General features: G+C 38.8%; 1 long non-coding RNA gene across 2 annotated transcripts in view; it reads right to left on the bottom strand.

Annotated features, from left to right (window-relative positions):
* LOC141415668 (uncharacterized) overlaps positions 1-1,976 on the bottom strand; it is a 66,887-nt gene extending 64,911 nt beyond the window's left edge. For both annotated transcript variants that reach the window (XR_012440653.1, XR_012440654.1), the window contains exon 1: positions 1,874-1,976. This is a non-coding gene — a long non-coding RNA (uncharacterized lncRNA). The remainder of the gene's footprint in view (positions 1-1,873) is intronic.
* Between the last annotated feature and the right edge of the window lie 11,150 nt (positions 1,977-13,126).

The raw sequence follows: 13,126 nt of genomic DNA, 5'->3' as shown, positions 1-13,126 counted from the left end.
AGAGGATAGCCCAGGCAAATAGTTCATGAAACCCCAAAATAACCAGAACAAAATGGACTGGAAGTGAGGCTCAAGTGGTGGGATGCCCACTTTGCAAGCATGAAGTCCTCAGTTCAAAACACAGTACCACCAAAAAGAAGGAGGAGGAGAAACAGGTGGAGAAAGGAGAAAGGGAGAAGGGAGAAGGAAAAGGAAGAAAGAAGGAAGAAGGAGAAGAAGAAGAAAGTGGATCTGAAAATCATCACATTAGGTAAAATAAGCCAGACTCAGAAAGACAAGTATTGATGTTTTCTCTCTTCTTTGTTACCTGTCATCTTGAGTTCATATTTTAAAATGTACTCAAGGAAACAGGGAAAGGTTGATGAAGACTGGGAGGACAAGGCATGATGAAACAGTTTTATTGATTTTCACTAGTCAGTCAAATGGTCAAATAAAAAGCATAAGGATTTAGGAAAGAGCCTGTTGTGCAACAAAAAAAAAAAAATTAAAACTGTAAGCAAGGTGAAAAAGCTAAATGACACAATATGGCAAATTCTGTTAATGAGTTCAATGGCCAGCCATCTGAATAGGTGAGACAGTACATTGCGAAATGGCAAGAGCCAGAAAAGGAAGGGGTCACTTCCTGCTCATGTGCTACAGTTTGGATCTGGAATGTTCCCCCAAAGGCCCATGAATTAAAAAGGCTCAGTTCCCAGGCCATGAAACTGTTGGAGGTTTGTGGAACTTTTATAGATGGAGCCCAGTAGGTCTTCTGGTCATTGGAGGCATGCCCTCAAAGAGATCACAGAAGGATGTCTCTCTCTCTTTCTCTTCTCTCCTCTCCCCTCCCCGCCCCTCCCCTCCTCTCTGGCATCCAGTCACAAGATGAGAGAGGTTGCCATGATAGGCCGATTTACCATAAGGTCAAAGCAGGAGTGCCAATCAATCATGGACTGAAACCTCCAAAATTGTTAGTCAAATAAATCTTTTCTCTTTATAAGTTAATTATCTCAGGTGTTTGTAACAGTAACAGAATGCTGACTAGCACATCATCTGAGTAAAGGCCTGAGGCTATCAGACAACCTCGAAAAAAGGGATATCCATCAGCTGGAGAAGAATAAGCCATAACCCTCCCAAGATCATCAGCAGATCAAAAGCATGCATTATTCTGATTAAGAGTGAATTTTTTAATTCCAGGGATGGGACATTCCCCTAAATGAGTTGGCCTTTATACAAGTACACAGACTCATGTGGTATGAATGAAACAGAAATAACCTTTAATGCTGCCTGTCATCTTCCTATGACCCAGAAGGCAAGAAAGGGGAGGTTCTCTAGCAGAAAGGAGTTAAGAATTAGAATTTTCCAGCTCCCTAAACAAAGTACAGGTTCTACCTACACACAGCGGGAGGTGGGAGTGAAACCATCTTCCTGACAGACCTCAGAGAAACTGAGCCCTTCTGGTCCTTAGGTAAGACACAGCACTGTCAACAGCCAATTTCAGCAGGACAACAGCAAAATCACAGACTACATGAGAATCCAGTGGCCTCAGACCCTCCCAGAGAGATAGCATTTAGACTCCTATCATTTATGAAGATAACTGGGTCCTGGCTGTTGGGCCCAGTCATGCCAGAGCTAGGCTTCTTGGGTAAAAGCAACCCACCATCCTTTTAAAATATGTGGCTAAAAACTATCTATTTTTTAATATTTCAAATATTACTGTAATTTCAAACTATAATATTGGCAAATTGCATTAGACATCTTTAAATCCAATGCAATGTCTTTCAAACTCTTTGGACAGCAACACCCAAAAATATACAAAAGAAACTTTCATAACAAACCAGCACACACCACATATGCATGCAATGAATACAAAGTTTTATTAAACTTTACTTACCTGTATTATGTGTATCTAGCAATATCTATTCCAGTTTGTTTCATTACTTTCTAAGTGCTTGCCACAACTCCCAGAATTATTTCATAATCCACTGAAGAGTCAGACCTGAAATTTGAAAAATATGATTCTAAGATGATAGGTTCCAGCTACTCTAGAGTCCAATTTTTTTAAAGTTCATTAAATTCATCATCAGAAAGCAATATTTGCTGAAGGAGACTCAGACCCCATCAAGAGCATTGTCTTAGGGACTCCTACCATAACTCACCAAATGAATAACCAGCCTTCGCTTTGCAGAACTGAGGAATGAGCTAAACGTTAAGGGAAAATGGCATAGAATCAGAACAGGGTTGAAAAGGAAATCACTCCCCCCCACCAAATGCAAAGTATGGTTCTTCTGGAAAAGGTAAGGCAGCCTAGAGTGAGGTACAAAGCAGAAAACACAGGTATTGGTGGAGAAAGGATCAAACTTGTGATCTAGCTTGTGCCTTCAGTTTCTAAGCTTTACAAGTTGTACTTTAATACTTTCTAACCCTGTGAGAAGAGAGAAATATGCAGGATGACTCCACTAATCATGTGGCCTTGAGTATCTCAGTAGACATCATTTAAGTCATTTAAAAGGATAACTGCAAATTAAATTAGTTCATCCTAATTATGCAAAAATGATAAATTCAAATAAGCAAGGTAATTCGCTTCTAAATTAAAAATTTTTTCAATCACTTGGCATCTCAAATCAAAGCAAATGGGTAATGTTACCAATTATATCAATTTGACTCTTAAATTTAAATACATAAACATATGATGAACTGAATTAAAATTCTTATTTGATATGCACTTAACTTATTAACATTTGCACTAGGGTAGGGCACCAAGTTCAAGAAGTAAAACATAGTCATGACCTTGAAAACCAAAGGAGGTTGTCACAAAAATGCCTTTGTGAGATTCTAGCAACAGAATTGAGTCCCCAAAACCCATTAAACAAGTCATCCCCACAGAAAACTAAGAGAGATCACAGTGTGAAAGGCAATACTATGGAAGCTCATGAATTGGTTACCAAGGGAAATGTTCGAAAAATAATAACATTCAGTTTTAGGAAGCAGTATGATAATATGTTAAGCTGCAACATGATTATGCTTATGATTTCCAAATTCATAGGAAGGAAGGAAATTAACATTTATCGAATATCTATGTTTTTGCCAGGCATTACTGAATGCTTTCGCATATACAATAGCATTGGAAACTAGGAATCAGAGATGTTAAATAACTTGCCCTAGGTCACACAATGATAAATGTTCTGACATTCAAACTAGGATATTTAAGCTCATCTCCTGATTATAAATCAATTACTATTGTCACTTCTACATTACTTTACTCTGAAAAGTACTCAAAATATTATGGTGCTTACAGTATTAGCTCAAATCCTCCCCAATTTTTCTGATTGAGAACAGGTCAACTCAGATTGCAGTTTCAAGGCTAATGAGTAATAGAGTAATTTTTGTTGTTGCCCGGGCTGGCTCAAGTGATCGTCCTCCCTCTGCCTCCCAAGTATCTGGGACTATAAGTGCACATCACTGAACTGGGTTAAATAATCTTTAAAAGAAAAGAAATAAACAGAAAAAAATATACAAGCATTCTGTGTGACATTATGCATGTTTCAAACATTTGATTAAAGTATATGCACTCTTTAGGTCTTATATAAGGATGAAAAACAAGAAAAATAAACTCACTGTGTAACAAACCTCAACAAGCCATACTTTAAAGCAGTAATTTATTCTTCACTCTTGTTATTCGGGGCTTAACTGGGATTGGCTAAGCAGTTCTTGCTTGAGGTCTTTCAGGAGATATAGTCAGATTTTGGCAGGAGCTACAATGGTCCAGAGTCTCAATCAGACTGCTTTTCCAGGGGGATCACCACATGGCTGATAGAGGATGCTGGCTATTATCACAAGTGTGGCTGCCAACCGGAATACCTCCATGTGGCTTCCCCATGTGACCTGGGCTTCTCGTAATGTGGAGGCTCCAGAAGGGAGCCTCTCCCAAGAGTCAATATTCCAAACATCCCAGGTTTCTTATAAGGCACCCTCAGAAGTTCCAGAGGTGTTGGAAATGTGGGCCCCAAAATGACCACATGGATAGGAGTGATCTGGCCAAGAGATTCTTTATTGCCAGGTGGGAGAGGGAGAGAGCCAAGAGAGAGAGAAACAGGAAGGGCAGGGGCTTAAATACCCCTCAGTGGGACTCAGCATGATCTGACTGGTTAGGATCTTATGGTTCATGCCAATTGGAGGTTGGAGCAGAAGGAGGATTCAAGCTAGACTTGAGGCAGGACCTTGACCCTGGAAAACAGAAGCTTAAGTAAGAACTGAAACCTATCGGTGCCATTATTGCCAACAAGAAGATCACCTCCACAACATTCCTTTCATTCAGCCACTCACTGGGGTCAGCCATGTTTCTAAGGGAAAAGAGTTAGATTACACATTTTATAACAATGAAAAAAAATTTGTGCATGGAGGAAGGGGAGGAGACCACCCACCACATCTTAGCCTTTTGTCTCCCATCCTGGCACCTCTACTCTATCCAATTGTATCAGGGGGAAAGATATATAAAAAGATTACAATAAAATATTTTATTGTGTTGTTTTCTTTGCATCTTTTGTTTTGTCTTTTTCTCCAAGAGCTTTCTGTCTCTATCTTTTCTATTCTACTCTTTTTCTCCTCATTACCTCTTTTTTTAACTGAAAACAAGAGAATTTTTTTAAGCAGTAACATCATGTATTGAAATAACACACTGTACCCCATAAATATGTACAATTTTTATGTGTCAGTTTTAAAAAGCAGCAACATATTCTAATTAGTTAATAAATCTTCTGGTTAATGAATTTCCACCCACACCTCCCATCTGATACCTACCTGACTAATTCAGTCATTATCCTATATAGGAAAATAATAAGGGGATTTTTCTTTATTGTAGGCAAAGAAGAATAGAGAAGAAAATGCAGGTGGGGAGTAGGCTTCTGAGGGAAGAGGAAAAACATAAATGGAAAGAGAAAAAAATCAGGAATTTGAACAGCATCAAGTCCAGGAGACAGAAATGATAAAAAGTAAGAAACCAGATTCTCCCTTATCATGTGAACTACGTCCATCCCTTTCTTTCCAGTTCATTGCTGCCACGTGAGCCTAAGGCAACCTTGTGTGCAAAAGCCAAAACTATCACTATATCATCTTATGTGGCCTCCCTGCTAATCTTTATCCCTTAGGAACCACTAAAAACAGTTTCCTAATAGTACACCAACTACAAATATATAAATAACCAACCAATAAATGACTTCTGAAAGATGAAGTCAACATAAGCACTTAAGGGTTTTCATAATCTGACCTAATATTTCTCACCAATCTTGTTTCTCAAGACATCTTCGTGAAACAATTGATTCTTCCAGATCACTTCTTTGTATTTGAATGAAAATATGTTTATTGGAAGGAGGAGAATGAATCTCACTATTTAATTCATTATGAAACAGATGACATCCAAATCAAGTAAAAACAACAAGCAACAAATGACTATGTTTACAAAGTACTGTGGCAATGTGGTAAGCTTTAGCATTATAGAATTTAGCATCCTAATCACTTCTTGTGAATACAGACTTCTCATTCTTGTCTTCTTTCCTTTGTTCCAATGGAACTTATCACTAGATGCTATCCTGAAACCTATCTCACCAGGATACACAAGGAGATCCTTTTCATCCTAGAAGGAATGTGACTAGCAGAATTTTTCTGGATCCAAAGTGTCCTTTTAACACTACACTACCTGATTTACTTCAATTTTTTCTTAGGACACTCATTTGACACAGAGTATTTGAAAAGATCATTTTATCCCAGCTTGGCAGATAATTCAACAAATATTCAGTCATTGATCACAACTTTGCTTTGCAATAATCACAGAAAAATATCACAAGAAGAGTTATGAATACCATCACTAATATTGTACCTAACAGAGTCTGGTGTTAATGGTATTTTTAAGTAAAATAGTTGAAGATGATGTCTGATTATGTAATTTGGGTGTGGTACATGATCAAACAGATTTTGTGGTTAGAATAGTTTTTTGTTAGGTATAATTAAAGCTGTGGATACCATTTTGAAAGTGTAGACTAAAGGGGCCAGAGGAAGACACTTTTTGAAGCAAATTCAAATGAGAAATAATTACAGTGATGATCATGGAATGTCAACATCCATTTCATCATGATGAGCTCAGTATCCTTCAAAGTTCCACTGAATCTGCAAAAGCATTTGTATGAGACAAAGGCATCTTAGGAAAGGATGCCTTTGAAGTACTAAGGAGAGGAGAGACAGACAATAAGCAACTATGAAACTAGACTCAAGACTAAATGTCTTGATCTCCAGTAGAGATCAGTACACGTTAAAATACCTTATTTAAAAACAACTTTTTTTAGTCTAATACTGAAAGCACATGTAGTTGTTTGTATTTTGTATTTTTAAATCTATTTTGAGTTCAAATTTGATAAAACTTAAGGAAGTTTATAGAGGTGGAAAATTATGAAGAAAAGTAGGCAAACAATGCTGGGGTTAGGATGTGGTTTGGATGTGTACCTCAAGGTTCACATGTTGGGACTTTGGTCCTCAGTGTGGGAGATGATGGGCCCTTTAAGAGATGGGGGCTTACTGAAAGGCCGCAGGTTTGGCCCCTTCCCTCTCTCTGGCTTCCTGTTTGGTAATATGGTTTCTTCCTCTCATATGCTCCAGACACTGTGATGCCATCTGCTGTGAAGTCCTCATCGGAGGTCAGCTGAGGCCTGGACCACGCCCTTGAACTTCCACAACTGTGAACTAAATGAAGTTCTTCTGTTTGTAAATTTACACAACCTCAGGCATTTCAATAGACTCATACAAAGATTACTATGCAGACAGGAGAGGGGAGGCTTCTGGGAAAATGTCAAACTTATATTCCTTTGGAAGGTCCATAGGTGCTAACTTCATGTTACTCATGTCGTTTTATGCATTTTGCTGTTTGTGAAGATGTTGTATAGAAAATACATGAATAGCGATCAAGCTTTCAGCTTCTCCAATATATTAGCAGGTGTTCGTTACTGCCATAATGTAGACTCTACTAATATCCCATTTGAAGAAATGAATTCTCGTTTTCTGAAAGAATTGTGAACTTGGTCTGATTCTCTGAACTATTTTAAAACAGTCTTTGGTGAATAGGCGTGAGAAGATACATTTCTTTTTATTATATACACTAAATAGGACAAGGGGATGACAATGAGATAATTCCATAGATACATACTGTGTACTTTAAACAAGTTTACTCCCCTCTACTATATTTCCTTGACATTCTTCTTTCTTCCTCCTCTCCCTTTAAACAATATTTGGTGGTTTTGTTACGCTATTAAGAAGGTGCATTTGGACTGAGGCCAACAAGAAAAGGGGAACAGGTACTAGAGAAAAGGTTAGATCAAAAAGAATTAACCTAGAAGGTAACACCCATGCACAGGAAATCAATGTGAGTCAATGCCCTGTATAGCTATCCTTATCTCAACCAGCAAAAACCCTTGTTCCTTCCTATTATTGCTTATACTCTCTCTACAACAAAATTAGAAATAAGGGCAAAATAGTTTCTGCTGGGTATTGAGGGGGGGAGCGGGAGGGGGTGGAGTGGGTGGTAAGGGAGGGGGTGGGGGCAGGGGGGAGAAATGAACCAAGCCTTGTATGCACATATGAATAATAAAAGAAAAATGAAAAAATAAAATAAAATAAAAAAAAGGTGCATTTGGGGAGCTGACAGGGGAGCAATACTGGGGTTTGAACTTAGGGCCTTGCACTGGCTAGGCAGGCACACTACCACTTGAGCTATGCCTCCAGTCCTTTTTGCTTTAGTTATGTTTCACATAGGGTCTCACTTTTATACCTGAGCCAGCCTAAAGAGTGATCACCCTAATGACATTTCCAGTTTAGCTGTGATGACAAATACATACCACCAACAACCAGCATTGTATTGGTAAGATGTGGTCTCACTTATTGTTTCCCTGAGCTGGCCTCAAACCATGATCTTCCCAGTCTCTGCCTTCTGAGTAGTTAGGATTACAGGCATGAGCATTTCTTAAGCCAAGAACTAAGCCTTACATTTTATATTATTTAAATAGCCTGATAAAATGATATAAAACTAGAATACATTGAGAAGTTGATATTCATTCATTCCCTCATTCATTTGACAAATATCTATTGACTTTCCTGCCAACCGACTCTCTGGCAAGTCAGAGCAGTTTGCCAACTAATACAGTTAAAAGGGATTTGATAAGTGCTATAAAGACCCTACCAATTCAGCAGTTATCTCCCAGCTATCAAACTTACTTTGGCTAATGGATATCACTGCCTCTCACACCCACTTACATCTTGCAAAGGGATGCCAGATGAAAATGGACCAGTAAGAAGATGATGACAAAATTTGAAAGAGAAAGAGTCAGAGACAGGAGGGGAAGAAGAACAAGGAATGGAGGGATATAAATGGTACAACAGGCAAGGCTTCAGTTCCCTGAATAGTTCAAATTGAGCCAGATATTCTTCATGGATCCTCACTTCATCCTTCCTCCCATTCCCTCCACACCCCAGCTCCAAACTGGGGGAATCAAGCCCCAAATGGATGCCGCTGAGGAAGTCAAAGCCATGCAATGATCTTGGCATAAGAACTTGACTGAAGTAGAGTCAAACTACTATGAAGCCAGAAGATAAACATAACCCATTTTCAAGGGAGTTAAAGATGAAAAAAAAAAAATTAAAATTAGTCATCAAGTCCAAAGTGAGCAAGAGAAACAGAGGCTGAGGAGATGAGAGTCAAGAAAGTCAGTTCCAAGTAAAGACAGATATAGAGACAGGAAGAAGAAAAGAGATGAGAAAAGGCAAGATCAAGATGAAATAAAGATCAAGACAATTACTAGGAACTGGACCTTGGGGTTCCATACTACATTTTGTTAGGTCTGGGTTATCTGAATTTAGAAACATAAGATCATTTGTGCATATGGGTAAAAAAAAAAAATGACCAGTGTAAGTTTGCCAAGTTGAAGGCAAAAAGGGTGAGTGGTTAAAAAATAATAATAATAAAATAATAAAAGCAAGGGATCTGGACAGGTGCCTTCCCTCTTATTAGGCTTCCTTCCCACCTTATTGACAGTCCATGGCATGAATAACACCAAACAAAATCTGGAAGCCCTTTAGGCCTACTAACAGGCCTACTAACAGGCTAACCTAGTACACACTGTATCTTCTAAGGTCAGTTTACCCCAGATTCCTTCTCTGACTGTTTTGGAGAACAAAGTACCTGCGAGAATGGTGTATCTGAACAAATGAGCAGCCTAAGACTCTGGGAGACTGAAATTAATACCAAGCCTGATTCGCTGGCAGAAAGTTTACTGAGCACTTACTACATTCCATGCAGCATGCTAGCTCAGTAATTTTAAGGACAGTATACTATATTTAACATTTTTAAATTATTCCATTTGGTTAAAATCAGTTTATAATGTTTTCAGTTTCTTGTTCCTACACACCCCAATTTAATCCATCATTTCCTAGAGATTAGAATTTTTCTTACCATATTTTAAAAACCCCTGTCCTAACTATTAGCCAGGACTCACAAAGTGAAGGATGTCCTGGATGGGATCTTGGAAATTCAAAGAGGTGTCATTCTACCCGCCCAGGGTGGGAAATTGGCTTGCTCGGAATAATGTGCAGCAACACGTCACATGTAAGGTATTAGCCTTAAAAATATGGGTTTTTTTTTTTAATTCTTTTCCTTCTGTTTTTCAGGAAAAAAATGGGACAATAATTTAAATTTTTCTTCTATGTGGCCCACACTTTGCAGGCATTTTGTAGTAGCTGAGCAAGAGCTTAACCAAGGACAGTGTGTGTGTGTGTGTGTGTGTGTGTGTGTGTGTGTGTGTGTCCACATGGTTGTACAATGTGATTACCAATGTGGAGAGGGAGACAGGAAAGAATGTTTGGGCACATGAATATTCATATTAAACATATAGAAAAGACAAAAAGGAATGTACAATTTTCTCAATGTAATATTTTGGGAAGAGTTTGTAGGAAAGGAAGAGGAACAGCCAAAGGGAGGATTGAAATGTCTAATCCAGTAGGGAAGCTCAGGCATGAAGTCTCTCCAGGCCTTGGGAGATTTTATTCTACAAAGAGCTAATATAAAGCTCATTCCCCTCGTTTTTCCACCCTTCTCCCACTTCCCTGATGCCCTTCCAAGGAAGAGCCCTTGGTACCGGCTTCTGGGTCCTTCCCGAAGAGAAGGTTTATCAAGGCCAAGAGGGTCAGATGTCTTTTTTTGCTGCTAGCAAAGACATTGCTGATCCAGCTCTTTCCCACTCTGCTTGCCGTCTGCCAGGCCTTTGGGTGGCGGTGGCACCGGGTCCTAGTGAGGGCAGAATTCCCACCCTTTCTGCGTGTGCATCAGCCAGCATCCAGTTGCGCCCACCGGCGTCCTCTACCTGCTCTGCGCTGCCGTGGCGGTGCACTTGCTGCTCCCATCTTGCACTTCACACACTCGCTTTCACTCAGGACAGTTATTTCATCACTAACCACTTTGAATATCATGATTACCGGCTCATTTATTTTTTCTATTTTAAAGGATGGTGCCGGTGTGCACAGGGAGCTGCCATATCGATTTCTACATTTGCCAAGGCATCCGAATGTGAGATGCCTATCACGGGGCTGACTTGAATAAAGGGTTATTACTGTGCTCATTATTTAGCATTTATATAGCTCTTCACACTTATTTACCTATTATTCCTCAGAGCTCCCATGTCAAGGTGATCGGTATTAGCAAGTCTATCGTGGAGGCAGTGTATCAGGGGTCCTGGAGAGGATTTAGGAATATCCACACAAAGACCTCAAAATGAATAACCACAGACCTGGGACCCCCCCAGCAGCCTTGGCTAGTTCAATCATTCCTTCATTCCAGTGAGCAGCCGTTTTAGGTGGGCTCTTCCTCCTCATGCAGAATGCAGCTCAAATGTCACCTCCATGGAGACACTTCCAAAACATTCATGGTCAGTATCTCTGTGACCTATGGACTTCTCTATGCATGGTGCTACCTGGAATTATCTTGTTTGTGTATTTGTCTTTTTGCTTCTTTTTCTATCTTTACAGCTCATGAATGTCATCTTAGTGAAAGTAGTGGTCTTGCCTGACTTCTTCACTGATTCACCTGTCCTCTTTACTGGGAACATTACCTTACACACAGGAGGTGCTCAATAGTGCTTGCTGAGTGAAAGGCAATGACAAAAGCCCTATAAATACCATTACTTACCCAACATTTCTTATGACTTGTCTTCTGTCTTTGGCCTTTCCAAGTAAAGTCATACATCCAGTCAATTATTCTTAATGACCTCAGAGCTAATGATCCAGTTTGTGGAAGGCTCAGGTCCATGGTCTCCTTCTTGCTCCAGATCGTTCAGTCACTTCTTGCCTCCAGTTGAGAGGAGTAAGAATGAGAGTAGAGCAATGAAAAATTCTATTAGGCAATTTTATTAGCTCTAATAGCTTTGGGAAGGTACAAAGTTGGAATTATTGATTCCAGGATTTCTTTTTTATCTTATTTGTGGATTTCAAAAAAAAAAATCCATCTGTTTTATATATGCAATATAGAGAAAAGTGCTTTGAAGAAGTTAAAAGCACTGTATAAATGTAAGATATAATTATGCATGCATGTAGTCCCATTAACCTTGGTAATTGAGAGTTGGTTATACATTTAAGGTTTAATTAGTTTCGATAGAACAGTAGCTCACACTTTCCTAATGGGTATGGCCAGACAAGGGCTTAGAAAATGCGTCTTTCGTTAATTTCTCTTTTTAACCATCAAATCAAGATAAAGTTTGAAATCCTGTCAAAGCCTGAAAGGTTGGTGGTAATGATGATTTCTGTCATCAACAAGTAAGAATAGGTAAATGGTACTAAATATTTGAATTTTTTGCTTCAGATTTCCGACAATGAGAATATAATTTCCCTTGAAAAAAATCTTAGGCTAATTTTGGACAAAAGAGCCCCTGAATAACCTAAAAATGAATTTTTCTATTTAAAGGTTGTTTTTATAGCCCTTTGTGCAACCAGAAAATAGACTGCCTTTTTTTAAAAATGTAAGGAATCAGCATAATACTTTATGCTTATAACATGTGTTGTTGCATTTGATCCTCACTGCAACCTTGTACATAGGGGTTATTATTGCCATTTTATTGATGGAAAAATGGAAGTAAAGCCATCAGGCACCTCACTCAAGGTCTTAGAAGAGGTCAGCATGGACATTGGTCTGGCTCAAGCCTCCTGACTCCAGCCTTACTTTTCTCCCCAGTAATGCCAGAACACCACACTAGAAATGGAAGACAAATGTCTAACTGATGTAACAGCACCAAGCTTCAAGGTTGGGCAAATATTTTGCCTTACCAAATTCACCCCCTTGACTTAGGGACACTATGCTTCAGGCTGTGTGCTTGACCATGAGAAGATTCAGAGAAAATAAAACACAGTATCCACTGTCTGGGCTTTCACACCTAGTATAGTCAGGAGAGTCACAAAGAGACATGGCTGTAATGCAAAGTCATTGTAATGCAAATGTCAGTGGCAGGCACTAACTGAAAGATGCAAAGAACTATACAGCCAGGAAGAAAGCAGTATCCAAAAACACTGATGTATAGGAGGAACTTGACCAAAGTCAATGTTTAACTGAGGGTATATTGGGAAGAGTGAAGGGGGGAGATGGAGTGTCTGCCAAATTTTTTCTATTCTAATTTTACCTCCTATGGAAAAAGCTGGTAGGTAAACATTAAAATTAGAGAGGAACTTTTAAGTTATTTTAAAATATATATACTTGCTTACTAGTTACATAAATAAAAGTAATTGCAAGAAGATCTTAAATTGAAATGGTGAACATGGTTTCTCCTGAAGAATGGGACTGGGGATGGGAAAGCTTAAGATGAGAGGTAGATTTTAAACCCACATGAATGAATTATTTAGATAAATATTAATTTTTGATAGGCTGTAAAGAATGAATATGGTTTCTAAAAGAAGAGAGGGAAGAATGAGTAATGCATGAGATTGTGATGTAGGATACAACTCATGGATAGGGAATATAAGTTAGGGCTTAATTGTAGAAGACATTGAATAGAAGGATATAAAAAATACATGCCTAGACTGTTCTTGGCAAGAAAGGCAAAACAGGATGTTAAACAAAGAAGTGATCTAC

Source organism: Castor canadensis, chromosome 13, assembly GCF_047511655.1.
Source record: "Castor canadensis chromosome 13, mCasCan1.hap1v2, whole genome shotgun sequence".
Lineage (NCBI taxonomy): Eukaryota > Metazoa > Chordata > Mammalia > Rodentia > Castoridae > Castor > Castor canadensis.
This window is presented reverse-complemented; position numbering and strand designations above follow the sequence as displayed.